This window comes from Scyliorhinus torazame, chromosome 6 (genome assembly GCF_047496885.1).
Source record: "Scyliorhinus torazame isolate Kashiwa2021f chromosome 6, sScyTor2.1, whole genome shotgun sequence".
Classification (NCBI taxonomy): Eukaryota; Metazoa; Chordata; class Chondrichthyes; order Carcharhiniformes; family Scyliorhinidae; genus Scyliorhinus; species Scyliorhinus torazame.
Genome location: NC_092712.1, coordinates 222,920,685 through 222,939,041, shown reverse-complemented (window position 1 = coordinate 222,939,041; position 18,357 = coordinate 222,920,685). Strand labels below are relative to the sequence as shown.

General features: G+C 44.3%; 1 protein-coding gene across 9 annotated transcripts in view; it reads right to left on the bottom strand.

The window, feature by feature from the left end:
- The window catches only part of osbpl3b (oxysterol binding protein-like 3b), a 263,221-nt gene that overhangs the window by 215,760 nt on the left and 29,104 nt on the right, over window positions 1-18,357 (bottom strand). For 6 of the 9 annotated variants that reach the window (XM_072509457.1, XM_072509455.1, XM_072509461.1 and 3 more), the window contains exon 2: window positions 152-249. The exons of 2 other annotated variants lie outside the window; for them this stretch is intronic. The gene's annotated coding sequence lies outside the window, so the exon portion shown is untranslated. Of the gene's footprint in view, window positions 1-151; window positions 250-6,489; window positions 6,509-18,357 lie in introns of those variants that run through there. One more of the 9 variants, XM_072509460.1, reaches the window with a different exon arrangement.

Below are 18,357 nucleotides of genomic sequence, written 5' to 3'. Positions count from 1 at the left end.
CGGTCTGGCCTAGCCAGTGCTGCCCATATCCCATGAATGAATTTTTTAAATGTTAGAAATGTGAATGTGCCTCTTCCCACTGGAAAAGCACAAAAGCAAACATAAAACTGAAATGTTCAAGAAGATAGGTGACGTAATTTTACTTTCCAACCTTGCTGATTCTCCTGGTGTGGCACAGTGGTTAGCACTGCTCCCTCTCAGTGCCTCCTCGTGCCTGTGTGGGTTTCTTCCGGGTGCTTCAGTTTCCTTCTGCAGTACAAAGATGGTAGGTTAGGTGGATTGACTATGCTATATTGTGTCCAAATATGTGCAGTTTAGGTTGGGTTATGGGGTTACTGGGAAAGGGTGGGGGAGTGGGCCTAGACGGAGTGCTCTTTCGGAGGGTCAGTGCAAACTTGATGGGCTGAACGGCCACTTTCTGCACTGTAGGAATTCTATGATTCGCCCAACTCCCAACACACTGACCTCTATGGGAATTGCCTGAGAAGATTCAACTTCCAACGGGCGCGTCCCCTACTCTCTGGGACCCACCCTGCCCAAACCTCTAACTCAAGTCAGAGAACTCTGGTCCGTTCTGTGGGACTTATCCAAATAACTGCCCAGAAACATAGAAAAAACATAGGTTAACTTTAGGTAACTACAGAACTGACCACCAATTCACTAAAATTCACCCAGTCACCCATTCATCAACATTCACACCGGACCTTTAAATTAATTTATGAAAGTTACTGTTATAAAACAAAGTGGAGGGAGCATTTCTCGTCTCCCCCCGTCCCCCACCCCCAACACTACAGTGTTGCGATGGAGTTCTTCGAGGGTCGCAGCACTCCAGATTTCTGGAGAAGCTGTGCTTGAATGGCCCTGTGCAAAATGCAGAGCAGAATCAAAGGGTGGAAAGGTTCGAGCAGAATGGCAATCTGACGATCATTGCCGCAGAGTCGGAGATCCAGGCCATTAGTCTTAATCTGCAGTCCATTCTTTTACATCTCCTGCACACTGGGGCAAAATGGCCTGAGAGCACATTATCTGCCCAAGTTTCTTCACCATAGCTGGTGTAGTGTTTGTCACAGGAGGGGAAAATCTGCATTCAACATTTTTCTTTTTAAATTGTAAGTGATGCATAAACAGGTGCAGAACAGTGGAATAAGCCACTTTTGGATCCAGTATGTAGGTAGCAACAATATGTCATGTCCTTTATTAACCTGATCAGTGAAAGAATCTATAATTTCTGATAAAATCGAATACCACTAGTGGCTTGGAAATTTTGTGGTTATATTTCGGCCTTCCGAACTTTACAAATAATTCCGCGTTGATGGATTGGCAAACAAGTTAATTCACGATTTGGACAAAATACAATGCAAGTTATGAAAATCAAGTGAAGATATATCTACAATATATGTTTTGATGAAAGTTTCCTTTACATCAGACATTCAACAGTTAAAATATTCAAATTTATTGACTTAATATAGTTAAGTTAAGAATCTAAACAACCCATTAAATCAGTGACATGAAAGAGAATATGGATTACTCTCACTGATTTCTTGTCATAATATTACTGTCATTTTTTCAGACTAACAGTCAGTTTCTTTACAAATGATTTCAATCCATTTCACTGGTCTGTCATACAGAAGCATTTCAGTGGTCTTTATGAATAAAAGATGGTTCAGCACATGATCTGCTTTATTATTGTATTAACCTACCCAACATCACGCACAGGACACAAATCAGCATGAATAATAATAATCTTTACTGTTACAAGTAGGCTTACATTAACACTGCAATGAAGTTACTGTGAAAAGCTCCTAGCACCACATTCTGGCACTTGTTCGGGTACACAAGAGGGAGAATTCAGAATGTCCAAATTACCTAACAGCACGTCTTTTGGGACTTGTGGGAGGAAACCGGAGCACCCGGAGGAAACCCACGCAGACACGGGGAGTACGTGCAGAGTCCGCATAGACAGTGACCCAAGCCGGGAATCGAACCTGGGACCCTGGCGCTGTGAAGCAGTAATGCTAACCACTGTGCTCCCCATTAGTGTATACAAGATTACACACAAGTGAAATCTCTTCATACTCCCCTTATTTTAGAATATTAAAACGTAATAATTGGTCCGATAAATGAAAAACAACTTTTCACTCAATACGTACAATGATATATATATATACCCATGCTTACATACACAGCACCAGTTGTCGCATATATGCTGAAAGTACTCACCACAGGCTCTATCTCAACTCCTCTGTCATATCTAAATTATCAGACGACTTGTCCAATATCCAATACTGGATGAGTAGAAACCTCCTTCAATTAAATATTAGGAAAATCAAAGCCATCGTCTTTGATACCTGCTATAAACACCCTTCCCCGGCCAGTGACTCAATCCCTCTCCAGTCAACCATCGGAGACTGAACCAGATTGTTCGGACCACCACCCACCCCAAGATAAGCTCCTGACCATGTATCCTGACCCATCATGGAGGTTGCCTTTTTTCTCCCCCCATTTCCTGGTTCCATCACTGCCTCAGCTCATTTACTGTTGCTGCCCGTTATTCCAATGCACTCCTCTCTGTTGTCTCACATCCTCCCTCCATAAAGTTCAGGTCATCCAGAACTCTGCTACCCATGTCCTTAATCAGACAGAGTCCCATTCACTGCTAACATACATTGGTTCTCAATTAGGCAATGCCTCAATTTTAAAAGTTCTAATCCTTCTTTTCAAATTCCACCATGGTCTTGCCTCTCCCCATCACTCTAAACTCCTCCAGCCCCAGCCACTTCAAGGCATTCAGTACTATTCAAATCTATTTCTGAACATTTAATTCCTCCACCAGTGGAGGCTGTGCCTTAAATGGTAAAGGCCCTAAAAGGTCTGGATTTCCCTCCCTCAACCTAATGATCTCTTTGCTTCTCTTTACCTGTGAGAGACTGCTCAAGACCTTCCTCTTTGAAACAAATTTTTGGTTATAGGCCCGAATGGTTTGGTGTCAAGCTTTGCTTTATAACACTCCTGTGAAGTACCTTGGGGCATTTTATTACATTAAAGAGATCCTATAAATTGAAGTTATGGTATTTTTTTTCCAGGTATTTGCTGTAATCAAAAATAAATTTAATGAAAGTCATTTTTAACAGATTTGAAAAATCCATTAAGTTATGGACAGGGAGAGATGGTGGGATAACTGCTGTCAGAGGAAGCATTGCAAAGCTTTTTGTGCTGTGATTTTCAGTATAAGCATGAAGCAGGCTTTTGGTTAAGTTTAAATCAAAAGAAAAATGTTTGTTTACTCATACCACACCCTGGAATGTAAATGCAATGAAACACTCCCTCATGCATATAGATATATACACATACACACACACACACACACACACACACACACGTAAAGATGAATTCTAGAGACAAAGCCTGCTTTCAGATTATTAGTAGGAATGCAAATAGTAAATGAGGTGTTCAAATTTCAGTCCTTTAAATTGCATGTGGTTCTTTGGATGAATGGGTTTCCAGGCAAAGTTATAGCCAAGTTCCTGTCAGGATGATTTTTTGAAGGCGGGGACAAGTTCGCTCCTCTCTCTCTCACTCCCTGGAGTAATTGGTTGTCCAGACAGGGCTTTTGTCTTCTTGCTGGAGGAATGGTCCCTCTATCGCCCTATTGGTTTCTAGACTGACAGTCATAGAATCATTGAATCCCTACAGTGCAGAATGAGGACATTTGGTCCATCGAGTCTGCACCGGCCCTTGGAAAGAGCACCCTACTAGGCCCACACCTCCACCCTATTCCTGGAAGCCAATAACTCCACCTAACCTTTCGGATGTTAAGGGGCAATTTAGCATGGCCAAACCACCTAACCTGCACATCTTTGGACTGTGGGAGGAAACCTGAGCACCCAGAGGAAATCCACACAGACACGGGGAGAAAGCGCAAACTCCACACAGACAGTGACCCAAGGTTGGAACTGAACCCAGGTCCCTGGGGCTGTGAGGCAGCAGTGCTAATCATTGTGCCACCGTTCTGCCCCAAAGATGTCGGTTCTTGGAGCAATAAGGTTTATCTGAAGTCAGTTTGATCACATGTCCACATGATCAATACTTCAAATCACCCACACAAATTATTCAAAGTTAAGGGCCATTGCTACACAGTTGGGTGCGGGTTTAATAACGGCTGGTCACGCCTTGTGACAGGCTGGTTTCTCTGCATTTCTCCGCATTAAGTGTTAAGCTTGCAGATACTGTCTCTGGGGTGGACACCTTCACAATTTTTAAAAGCACAAGTGAACCTCGCCATCGGGAATTCACCCATTGGAGGCAGAGGATCGTGGGGGCCCTGGAGAACATCAGGTCGAGCCCACTAATGATATGCAAATTTTGTTTACTATACGCGTGTTGTGGAAAGCATTGATGCCGCTGTCGATGCGGGAATTGAGATTTGGCGTGAAATCGGTGCCTGCTGCAATTTTGGCGTCCGAAACGATTGTCCGCCCAATTGTTTTTCACAATTTTGGCATTGGCCAGAGTCCTGCCAGTTTAAAATAAATTTAGAGTACCCAAATCATTTTTACGAATTAAGGGGCAATTTAGCGTGGCCAATCCACCTAGCCTGCACATCTTTGGGTTGTGGCAGCGAAACCCACGCAACACGAGGAGAATGCGCAAACTCCACAGGACAGTGACCCAGAGCCGGGATCGAACCTGGGACCTCGGTGCGTCAAGGCAGCAGTGCTAACCAATATGCCACCATGCTGCCCACCCTTTAACATTTCTGATCTAAAGCTTAATGCTGTTTCTCTCTCCACAAACATTTCCTGAGTATTTCTGTGTTTAAATTTACCATAATGACAGACACATCATTTCAGTATCTCAATGATATAAGATTCTAATCTCTCAAGAAGAGGGGAGGAAATTGATCTGAACATCTTGAGAGATGTGCGTTAGCAAGTCACTCAACAAGAGTTTCTTGTGGGTCAATCACAAAATGACACTGATATAGCAACAACATAGGTCTTACCCAAGCCAGACATTCAATATTTCTGACTCAGTTTCTACAGATCACGTACAACAAATATCTACTGTATTTCACAATTTAACCCAAAAAGAGGTTCTCTTTGACCGCAGCTCCATGAGACCATGAGTAGCTAATGACAACTTGCATTTGTAGCGCACTAACATCCAAAGGCGCTATGCAGGAGTAATTTTCAATTAAGATTCATCAGAGGACAGGCGAGCAGATGCTTGGTTGCGGAGGCAGGCTTTAAAGGAAAATCGAGGAGTTTAGTGAGGTACAGAGGTTGAGGGAGGGAATGCCAGACCTTTAGGGCCTGGGCAGCTGAAGGTACATTCAGCAATGTTTCAGGAATGAAAAATTAAATCTGGACTGCACAAGAGGCCAAATGGAAGGAGTGCAGTGACCTCAGAATTATTAGGCTGATGGGGTCTATAGGGAATGTAACTAACTTCACATTCTACTTTACAGGGGCTGGTTTAGCACACAGGGCTAAATAGCTAGCGTTTAAAGCAGACCAAAGCAGGCCAGCAGCATGGTTCAATTCCCGTACCAACCTTCCCGAACAGGCGCCGGAATGTGGCGCCTAGGGGCTTTTCACAGTAACTTCATTGAAGCCTACTTGTGACATTAAACGATTTTCATTTCATTTCCATTAATGGTCTTTACTTGACATGGCATTTCCATGGAGCCAGCATTTCTGGCACCATTACATATGATATGTGATTATCTTCACCTATACTTATGTTACAACTCACAATTTTGTTACAACCAGAGATACGATTTGTTCATAATCAAATATTCAACCACCTTTTTGATTTAAGTCAACTACAACATCCGTTCTGACTCAATCCATTTCAAACAGTTGTTCCCCATTGCAGAGAGAGGAGAGACGAGAATCGATCAGTCTTGTTTAAAGAAAGGTTTTTTTTTTAAACGCATCATCACAAACCAGTTGCAGAATTTGCTTGTATATCCACTCCTCCCAGATAACTGCGTAGAATGAGTTCAGGTTGCCCATTAATCTTACCCATTTGGCAAAAGAGGTAACATTATGGTTGGGAAGAGGGGCAAAGGTAGAATAATTCCCTTTCCAAAAGACGAATGGATGGACTTGCACATACCACAGTAAAACTACAGACATAAATTTGTAACTGCAATAATTGCATTGCATAAACTTAAAGTGGAACAAGCATAATTTAAAACTCATTCAACAACCAAGCAAACATTTTTGGATTTATTAAATCTAGAAAGTCAACCACTGATTATTAAATTGCCAATTTACATCTCCAGTACACTGCATTTGTAAACATAAACCAAACTCTAACATATTTTTGATTAATAGATATTAGCAAATAAAAGACATTAACAATTATAAGACAATATTGTTACAGGATGCAATGTTTCAGCTGCCACTTCAGTTTCATTTAGAGAAAGCAAATGCAATTAGAAAAATTGGGACAAAATTACCCAAGGTAAATCATTTCCTTTACCTCAAATAGACGGCAATTTGGGCATTTATTCTTTCTGTCGGAGGGAGCAGCTGGCATTTTAACAGTTGACTTGTCAGTTTCAAAGCTGCCCATGCACCTGCCAACAGCTCCAGACAATATGCAAAAATATTTGTCAGTATCACCGCTGATCGGTTTTGCTTCGAAGCTCCTACTGGGAATAGTGGGGACCATAATCATCAACTGAACCCTTAGTAACACTTTCAGATGGTCATGCAGCAACAATTACAACTCCCATGACTCGAACTAAATTTTAAATATTTGTATCATCAGCTGGTCCATGCTTCTATTTATAAAAGTTGACAGCAGTTTATGGATCTTACACGTCTCAGCTGCCTGTATTTACAAAATGCTTCATCTCTTGTAAACTTTTCAATGGGGGGGGGGGGGGGGGGGGGGGGGGGGGGGGAGGCGTGAATCCCGCCCCGCCGCTGGCTGCCAAATTCTCTGGCGCCGGTTTTAGGGCGGGGTTCATGCCACGCAGGTCGGGGGCCGTTATCAGCGCCCCCCAGCAATTCTCCGGGCCCCGATGGGCCGAGCGGCCACCCGTTTTCTGCCAGTCCCGCTGGCATGAAATGGACATGGTGCATCACGGCGCGACCTGGCTGGTAGGCAGTCTACTGGAGCCCTCGGGGGGGGGGGGGGGGGGCACAGGAGGATCCGGCCCGGGGGGGGGGGGGCAATGGACATGGTGCATCACGGCACGGCTTGGCTGGTGGGCCGTCTACTGGAGCCCTCGGGGTGGGGGGGCGGGGGGGGGGGGCACGGTGGCCTGGCCCGCGATCGGGCCCACCTATCTGCGGGCGGGCCTGTGCTGTGGGGGTACTCTTTCCCTCCACGCCGGCTTCTGTAGGGCTCTGCCATGGCCGGCGTGGAGAAGAAACGCCCTACGCATGCGCCAGAACACGCCGGCGGTTCTGCGCATGCCAACCCCTCCGCCGCCAGCTTAGCCCCCGGAAGTGTGGAGGATTCCACAACTTCCGGGTGGCCCGACACCAGAGTGGTTTGCGCCGTTCTTGGCGCCAGCGTCGGGCCAACCCGCCGATTGCAGGAGAATCCCACCCATAAATTCTAACTTTTCCCAGCTCTGAGGAAGGGTTGCCAATTTAAAAAGTTCACTCTATTGCTCTCTCCACAGATGTTGCAAGATCTGATACTTCCAACATTTTCTGTTAAAGCTTCAGCTCAGTTTGCTGGGAGAGAACATTGTCAGGTTATGTACCTGCCTTTTGCGCCTTTATTGTCCAGTTGCGCTGAGTTGGCTGTGATCTTGAACCACCACAGTCACAGTGGCAACATTATTGTACTTTGTAACAATTATACTTGCAATCAAGTGTCTTACTAGGTCACTTCAGAAAGCATCAAAAATCTGTCATATTGTAAACTAGATCCATATGCAAGGTACCAATAGCAAATTCCCTTCCCTGAAGAGCACGAGTGACTTAATTGCTTTTGTAACAATCTGGCACATTAATCTGGTGTATTACCAGATTTACTGAATGTAACCTCAACCTGTCATGTTGGGATTTGTACTCTTTAAGATCTGCAGGACTAGTTCAAATACCATGCTCACTATATTACTGTACCTTTGACACATGAGTGAGAAGAGATAACTTTTTGATTTAATAAAGCCAATGTGTTGCCAATCACATACATTTGAAATATAACCCCCTCATTAATCCAGGAATAATGCCTTTGCACACCAGTTTCAAATTTGCTATAACAATGGGCTGCAACTCAACAGTGAAAGCATTAATGACTGCTCCGCATAGGGTTTTGTTCAACTTCAACAATTTTTTCACCAGCAGGAATTTTCTAAATGCAGCTCCCAGTATGGGAAAAAATACCATAATTAGATTATCCAATGCAGTACTCTGGAGTATATATTATGATGCGGAAGGAAGTGAAGAGAAAAGGTCATCCTTTTAACTCTGTTGCAAGTCTGCTTCCATGTGTGAAGTCTCCTACTGTCTCCTGTCAGATAAAATAAACTCAATTCAAAAGCTACTGTAGAATCCTAATGCCAGGAAGCGAGGAGGATGAAGGGGAAGATTATTTAAAGACCAAAGTTTCACTTCAACAGAACTATGTAACTTGTACTTGTAGACTGCAACCAATAAATAACAGAATGATAGTACTTTCTGCCTCCAAGCAGGTTAATTCCACTAATGCTTCAATATAGTATATTCATTGGATTTCATGAAGAGAATCAGGTGAACTTCAAACTATTTTTTTTTTTAAAAAGAGCTCTTAATTTTGATTAAGACAGTGATACCACCACCAAGTTTGACAATAGCTAAGCATGTCATTTGGTATTACACAATGGTTAGTTATTACAGTTGTCATAAACGGGGCATTTTGACAGAATTATACTGCTGCATTCAGAGCTCGCGACACTTAAATTAACACAGTAGATACTGACTAATGCACAGATACTGACTGATGCACACAACAGTTTACAAAATAAGTGGATTGGATTGTCAAGTTAAGCAAGTTCTCTTTCATTTATTCCACTGACAACATTCCATCAATCGTACTGAAGACACATTTTCCAAAATTTGCCACACTTCCAGCTAAGCTGTTCTTGTACAGCTACAACACTGCGGTCTACCTGCAATGTGGAAAATTGCCCAGGTATGCAACGTCCACAAGAAGCATGACAAATCCAATTTGGTTAATTACCACATTAGTCTACTCTCAATCATCACAAAAGTGACGGAAGAGATCTTGACTGTACTATCAAGATGCACTTACTCAGTAATAACCTACTCACCGGCACCCAGTTTGGGTTCTGAGAGGGCACAAAGCTCCTGACCTCAATTTGGACAAAAGAGCTAAACTCAGGATGTGCAGGGTAGGTGGATTGGCCACGCTAAATTGCCCCTTATTGGAAAAATGAATTGGGTACTCTAAATTTATACAAAAAAAAGAAAGAGCTGAATTCAAAAGGTGAGGGACAGCATCTGCTCTCGGCATCAAGGCAACATTTGACCAAGTATGGCATCCAGGAAACCCAGCAAAACTGGAGTCAATGGGAATCGGAGGAAATCTCTCCACTGGCTGGAGTCACACCTAGCACAAAAGAAGATGGTTATGGTGATTGATGGTCAACCATCCCAGTCCCAGGGCATCATTGCAAGGAGTTCCTCAGGGTGGTGCACTACGGCCAACTATCATCTTCAGTTGATCTTTCTTCTATCATAAGGTCATAAATGGGGGTCATCGCTAATGATCAGCTCAGCACTATTCACGACTTCCATCTGCAGTGAGTAACTCACTCCCTGACTCCCAAAATCTGTCCACCATCAACAAGGCACAAGTCACGTGTGTGACGGAATATTCGCCACTTGCAGCTCCAACGCTCAAGAAGCTTTAAGACAATAAGACCATAAGACATAGGAGCTGAAGTAAGGCCATTCGGCCCATCGAGTCGACTCCGCCATTCAATCATGGCTGATTTCAACTCCATTTACCCGTTCTCTCTCCATAGCCCTTAATTCCTCGAGAAATCAAGAATTTATCAACTTCTGTCTTAAAGACACTCAACGTCCCGGCCTCCACCGCCCTCTGTGGCAATGAATTCCACAGACCCACCACTCTCTGGCTGAAGACATTTCTCCTCATCTCTGTTCTAAAGTGACTCCCTTTTATTCTAAGGCTGTGCCCCCGGGTCCTAGTCTCCCCTGCTAATGGAAACAACTTCCCTACATCCACCCTATCTAAGCCATTCATTATCTTGCAAGTTTCTATTAGATCTGCCCTCAACCTCCTAAACTCCAATGAATATAATCCCAGGATCCTCAGACGTTCATCGTATGTTAGGCCTACCATTCCTGGGATCATCCATGTGAATCTCCGCTGGGCCCGCTCCAGTGCCAGTATGTCCTTCCTGAGGTGTGGGGCCCAAAATTGCTCACAGTATTCTAAATGGGGCCTAACTAATGCTTTATAAAGCTTCAGAAGTACATCCCTGCTTTTATATTCCAAGCCTCTTGAGATGAATGACAACATTGCATTTGCTTTCTTAATTACAGGCTCAACCTGCAAGTTCACCTTTAGAGAATCCTGGACTAGGACTCCCAAGTCCCTTTGCACTTCAGCATTATGAATTTTGTCACCGTTTAGAAAATAGTCCATGCCTCTATTCTTTTTTCCAAAGTGCAAGACCTCGCACTTGCCCACGTTGAATTTCATCAGCCATTTCTTGGACCACTCTCCTAAACTGTCTAAATCTTTCTGCAGCCTCCCCACCTCCTCCATACTACCTGCCCCTCCACCTATCTTTGTATCATCGGCAAACTTAGCCAGAATGCCCCCAGTCCTGTCATCTAGATCGTTAATATATAAAGAGAACAGCTGTGGCCCCAACACTGAACCCTGCGGGACACCACTCGTCACCGGTTGCCATTCCGAAAAAGAACCTTTTATCCCAACTCTCTGCCTTCTGCCTGACAGCCAATCGTCAATCCATGTTAGTACCTTGCCTCGAATACCATGGGCCCTTATTTTACTCAGCAGTCTCCCGTGAGGCACCTTATCAAAGGCCTTTTGGAAGTCAAGATAGATAACATCCATTGGCTCTCCTTGGTCTAACCTATTTGTTATCTCTTCAAAGAACTCTAACAGGTTTGTCAGGCACCACCTCCCCTTACTAAATCCATGCTGACTTGTCCTAATCTGACCCTGCACTTCCAAGAATTTAGAAATCTAATCCTTAACAATGGATTCTAGAATCTTGCCAACAACCGAGGTTAGGCTAATTGGCCTATAATTTTCCATCTTTTTCCTTGTTCCCTTCTTGAACAGGGGGGTTACAACAGCGATTTTCCAAGCCTCTTGGACTTTCCCGGACTCCAGTGACTTTTGAAAGATCATAACTAACGCCTCCACTATTTCTTCAGCTATCTCCTTTAGAACTCTAGGATGTAGTCCATCTGGGCCTGGAGATTTATCAATTTTTAGACCTCTTAGTTTCTCTAGCACTTTCTCCTTTGTGATGGCTACCATATTCAACTCTGCCCCCTGACTCTCCGGAATTGGTGGGATATTACTCATGTCTTCTACTGTGAAGACTGACGCAAAGTACTTATTTAGTTCCTCAGCTATTTCCTTGTCTCCCATCACAAAATTACCAGCGTCATTTTGGAGCGGCCCAATGTCAACTTTTGCCTCCCGTTTGTTTTTAATGTATTTGAAGAAACTTTTACTATCATTCCTAATGTTACTGGCTAGCCTACCTTCATATTTGATCCTCTCTTTCCTTATTTCTCTCTTTGTTATCCTCTGTTTGTTTTTGTAGCCTTCCCAATCTTCTGACTTCCCACTACTCTTTGCCACATTATAGGCTTTCTCTTTTGCTTTGATGCATTCCCTAACTTCCTTTGTCAGCCATGGCTGCCTAATCCCCCCTCTGATAACCTTTCTTTTCTTTGGGATGAACCTCTGCACTGTGTCCTCAATTACTCCCAGAAACTCCTGCCATTGCTGTTCTACTGTCTTTCCCACTAGGCTCTGCTCCCAGTCGATTTTCGTCAGTTCCTCCCTCATGCCCCTGTAGTTACCTTTATTTAACTGTAACACCTTTACATCTGATTCTACCTTCTTTCTTTCAAATTGGAGATTGAATTCTACCATATTATGATCACTGCCTCCGAAGTGCTCCCTTACTTTAAGATCTTTAATCAAGTCTGGCTCATTACATAACACTAAGTCCAGAATGGCCTGTTCCCTCGTGGGCTCCATCACAAGCTGTTCCAAAAAGCCCTCCTGTAAACATTCAATGAATTCCCTTTCCTTGGGTCCACTGGCAGCATTATTTACCCAGTCCACCTTGATCACTGTGACCTTGCCTTTCTGACATGCACTTTCTATTTCGTGGTGCATTTTGTGCCCCCGGTCCTGACCACAGTTAGGAGGCCTGTACATAACTCCCATTATGGTTTTTTTGCCTTTGTGGTTCCTCAACTCTACCCACACAGACTCCACATCATCTGACCCTATGTCATTTAGTGCTATTGATTTAATTTCATTCCTAATTAACAAAGCAACCCCGCCCCCTCTGCCCACCTCCCTGTCTTTTCGATAGGTTGTGAATCCCTGGATGTTTAAATGCCAGTCCTGAACCCCCTGCAACCATGTCTCGGTGATGCCTACCACATCATACCTGCCAGTCACAATCTGGGCCACAAGCTCATCTACCTTGTTCGGTACACTGCTATTGACATTTTCCAGGAAACAGCCTGCTTGACTGGCACTCCGACGCATTGTGGCAGCAGGCTGTACCATCTACAAGCACTTCAGCAACTCACCAAGACCCCTTTGATGTTACCTTGCAAACTTGTGACCTCTACCACCTAGAAGGACAAGGACAGCAGACATAGGGAACACCACCACCTGAATGTTCCTCTCCAAGCCACACACAATCATGACGTGGAAATATATTGCCTTTCCTTCACTATCACTAATCAAAATCCTGGAACTCCCTCCCTAACAACATTGTGGGTATCCTATATCACTTGGCCTGTGGCAGTTCAAGGCAGTTCACACCACCTTCAAGGGCAATTAAGGATGTGCAATCAATATTGACCCAGCATCCCATAACAAATTAATTATTAAAATTTACATTAGCCATCAAAAAAAAATGCAACTGGTCAATCAATAAAAGACACCATCAAAAAGACAACTAGCATTACAATTCCATTCTGTAAAATATAATGCATACATGTCCTGCATACACATTTGGAGAAGAAAGAAACTCAGCTATCCTTGATTAGCCAACATTGCATTAAAAGGATTTGTTTTTCCTCTTTTTCCCCTGCAACTCCTAGTGACTGACAGTGATTTCCTCCTTTGGAGTTAAATATTCAATGTAGCCGTGGATAAAACCCCCTGTTCAAAAATAAAATAAAATCTGTATCATGTAAATAGTGTCTGCATGGAGTAATTTATTTAAATAAAAATGTTCTTAAAACCATATAATGAAAGAAGCGTATCTGAATACATTTATAGGCATAGCCCACCAATGTAAATTAAACAGAGCACCTAGTTACTTTTTTAGACTTAAGTATAACCTTTCCCATGCTCCTGCAGAACTGCTTGTTCAAATTTTGGTTAACCTTCAAATTTTTCAAGCAGAACTTGCTTTTCACACTCAAAGGACAATGCTGAGCTTGTAGCACAACTCTGGTCTGCTGGCCCTCAATCACTCTCGCCACTCTCGGGTATCAAGTTCTAACCAATGCATAAAATATGCCCAAGATGTTGTAGATCTGTGAAATCAGTCATTATCCCACGCTGTAAATTTAACTGCATTTCAATTTAATTAGACCACTTCCTCCTTGAGCCATACGGCATTATGAAATGATTAGCCAGGAAATATGGCTAACTAAAGCAAAATGTTCACATAAACATCCTGATGGACACAATTGTAATGTCATTTACTTTGTGTAATAATTATATACAGCTGTTGCTAAGCACATTAATCTTGAGATTAGCTTAAAATTACAGTTGAAAGAAAGTGTCCTTAGTTGGGCTTTCATTTCTTGTTGGCAGAGGATTGAATAGTTGTGCATTACTTTTGAGTGCCTCATGAGCTATGCTGAGAGAATGTTGTGGATCAGAGACCACCTCAGTTAGAGCAAAGTAGACAATTTAAGCAAGAGGTCAAGCAATGAAAATCGAATTTTCATGCACTGAAAAAAGGATAAACTCTTCAAGTTACCACAAAGACTTTCCCATTCTTAAAGAAGTTTATATTGTGGGCTGGTGCATCCGCATTGGTTATAGTATAATCATTTAATATGCAGTTAATTCAGTCCACAAGCTCATTACATATATAATTTTTTGTTGGTATAAAGCTGATTTTTTACTGTAACAATCTCTTATTTCTGACTACGATAGATAATACTTCCTCAATGAAATATAAAGTCACCATGAAATTGGTGTGCATCATCTAGCAACCAATGTTCACAATAGCATCACAAAGATATAGGCGTGAAATGCAAAAATGAGGAAGGATGCAGCTTTTTTTTTAAAAAAGTGTCATGTTTCAAAAGATTTATCCTTTTCAGTTAAACTTCCTGGTTACCTTTGTAAACTATTATTCAGGTCATTGTCCATTTAGGTTACCTCTGAATGTCTATTTCACATGTCAATTACTAATCTGTTATTTCCTCAACTTTTTAAACTATTTTCTCTCTATTAAATATCAATATTAAAACAAGTTTTTCCTTTCCGGTGAACCAAAGATGGGGAGGGGCAGAGCTGGAAGGTCTTCCATTTAAAATAGCCCAAAACAAATTCCGCTACCTGGGAATCCACATAGCCCACGACTGGACCCGAATCTACAAGTGGAATCTGACAAGTCTGATGAAGGAAGGTAAAAAGGACCTACAGAGATGGGATGCACTCCTGCTTTCCCTTGCAGGAGGGTGCAAACGATCAACATGAACATATGCCCAGGTTCCTCTTCCTGTTCATATCCATACCGATCTTCATCCCCAAGGACTTTGTCCAAACAGTAGACAAAATGATTATGTATTATGGTGTGGGAGAGAGAGAGAGAGGGTGAGTGAGGGGTTCCACCATGGCCCCCATCTGTGGCAACCACAGGTTTCCACCAGCCATGCTGGACACGCGACAGGACGGGGGTGGGAGACACTGACAGTTAGGGACTTTTACACAGGGGACACCAACGACCCGAGAAGAGCTAGCGGAGAGACTGGAATTACCGAACGGACATGAACTCCAGCATTTGCAAAACAGAATCCTTCTCCGTAAGAAGACACCAAGATACCCTAGGGCCCCGAGAGACACAATGTTGGAGGAATTACTGGACGCGGACAGAATGGGAAAAATTAACTGCGGGGACATATACAGGCAACTTTTAAAAAGGACACACTCCCCACTAGATGGAACAAGGGGAGGAAGAATTAGGAACGGAAGAAGGGAGGGGACTCTGGAGCGAAGCACTGAACAGGGCCAACTCCACCTCCTCCTGCACAAGACTAAGCCTCATGCAGCTAAAAGTGGTGAACAGCACACCTGACAAGAACCCAAATGAGCAGGTTCTTCCCGGAGGTGGAGGACAAATATGAATGGTGCCAGGGAGGCCCGGCCAACCACGTCCACATGTTCTGGACATGCCCCAGACTTGTCAGGTTCTGGACAGCCTTCTTCGAGGCGATATCCAAGGTTGGTGGAGCCGTGCCCGAGAGTGACAGACTTCGGGGGTATTGGACCAGCCAGTACTTCATATAGGAAAGAGGACAGACACCTTGCCTTTGCTTCCTTAATCTCCTGCTGGAGGATCCTGCTTGGCTAGCAATCAGCAATACCACCGATAGCTGCAGACTGGCTGGCAGACTCATCGGTATTTCTCCATCTGAAGATCAAGTATACCATCCAAGGGTTGGAAGATGGCTTCCACAAAGCCATTCATCAGCCTGTTGCAAGATCTGTTCGAAGCCAATAACTGATAGAACGGGGGATGGGGGGCAATAGGGAGGCGAAACCAGACAAAACACCAAGGGGGAGCCCAGAGATAGACCGAAACGGGGATCAGAGGGCCCAACACAAAGCCACAAGAAAAAGACAAACATCAAATAAACCACCTACAGTGAAAGAAAGGGCCTCGAATAAGACCCGGAAATAGCAGAAGAGGAGAAGGAGAGGAAGAAGGGGAGGGCAAGGGGGGGGGGGGGCACTGAAAAAGGTACACCAGGTAAACTGCTACCATTTCACCCATTTTTTCCTGTGTGTACAGTGTAAAAATGTAAACTTTAATAAAAATATTTTTTTTTTAAACCGGTTTTTCCCCCCAAAACCTTGGTCATGATTTCTATTGCTTTTCTCCACACTCTAGTAAATATATCCCTTTGAAGAGACTAGGCCGGAGGGTACACATAACCTGACCAATCAGAGTATTATCAAGTCTTAAGACTTCTGCTATGCAGTACGTCACACGGTTATGTACCATATTATTTTTAACTGTTGCTCCAAACAAATTTGTTGTCAATCCAGATGGTGAATATGGGATACAAAAATGCCAATTAAAAAAAAAAGCAAAATAAGTAACGTTATTGGCGGTATAACTTAATCTCATAATTTCAACACGAAAGCCTGAAGTGGGAAGTACAAATGCTAAAGATCCAAGATTGGTGTTACATTCCAGGGAGGTCTAGAACAAATGTAGATAGCGATATTAAAATATTGCATTTCACTTAACTTTTTATATTTCACAATTGATAAAATTAAAATAAAGGCACTTAGATTTCACCAAACTAGACTTACGGTGGCGCCCTCGAGGAAGCAGGTCGCAGGTCAGATCGCTCCCGCCCGCGATGGGCAAATGGACTTTTGCAGGACCTGGCGACCTGGTTAGGTTGAGGGGACGATAGGGAAGAGGCATCCCCCCGCCCCGCCCCCCCCCAGGGTATGAGCAACTGGACCAGAAGTGGTCGAGTGGAGCGGCAGGGCTCGAAGCGGGAGCAGCGGGGACCCCAGGCCGGGCGGCGAAACATGGCGGACGGAAGGGACCAGGGAGCGGAGGCTCATTGGCCAAGGGAGCAGCAGATGGAGTTTTTTTAAGAACTGCTTCGCCGAATTGAAGAGGGACACGTTGGACCCGATGAGGGCGGTAATGGACCGAATGGTCGAGGCGCAGGCTGTCCAGGAGAAGGCGCTCAGGGAGGTCGAGGGGAAGCTCTCCAGCCAAGCGGACACGGTGGCGGAGCTGGAGCACAAGGTGGAAGAGCAGAACGCCCGCCAGAGGAGGATGCAGGAGCAGCTTGAAGAGCTGGGGAACAGAGCCAGGAGGCAGAATGTGAGGATCGTTGGCCTCCCCGAGGGCTGCGAGGGGTCGGATGTGGTGTTGCTCGAGGCGCTGATGGGGCCGGAGGCCTTCCCCCGACCCCTGGAGTTGGATGGGGCGCATAGAGCCCCCGCCAGGAAGCCCAGGACGGGCGACTAAATTAACCGAGCGTCACTTTCCTAAGTGTTTCCTCAATTGTCAACCTTCCATACGAACTTCTCCATCCTTCAACATACCCTCTCCTACTCTTTTCCCTTTTTCACACACAATTCAAATGGAACTTATTTTCTTCCAACCCACTTCACAATTTCACACTTTTACCATTCTACTTCATTTAAGTAGGTATATCTTGTCCTACTTTCGCACTTCATGCTGGCACTCTCCATCTGCTGCTCACTTGGCCAATGAGCCTCCGCTCCCTGGTCCCTTCCGTCCGCCATGTTTCGCCGCCCAGCCTGGGGTCCCCGCTGTTCCCGCTTCGAGCCCTGCTGCTCCACTCGACCACTTCTGGTCCAGCTTGGGAAATGTTCAGAATGGAGTTCAGTTACAAGTGGCGTACCACAAGGATCTGTTCTGGGGCCGTTGCTGTTTGTCATTTTTATCAACGACCTAGAGGAGGGCGCAGAAGGGTGGGTGAGTAAATTTGCAGACGACACCAAAGTCGGTGGTGTTGTCGACAGTGCGGAAGGATGTAGCAGGTTACAGAGGGACATAGATAAGCTGCAGAGCTGGGCTGAGAGGTGGCAAATGGAGTTTGATGTAGAGAAGTGTGAGGTGATTCACTTTGGAAGGAATAACAGGAATGCGGAATATTTGGCTAATGGTAAAGTTCTTGGAAGTGTGGATGAGCAGAGGGATCTAGGTGTCCATGTACATAGATCCCTGAAAGTTGCCACCCAGGTTGATAGGGTTGTGAAGAAGGCCTATGGAGTGTTGGCCTTTATTGGTAGAGGGATTGAGTTCCGGAGTCAGGAGGTCATGTTGCTGCTGTACAAAACTCTGGTACGGCCGCATTTGGAGTATTGCGTACAGTTCTGGTC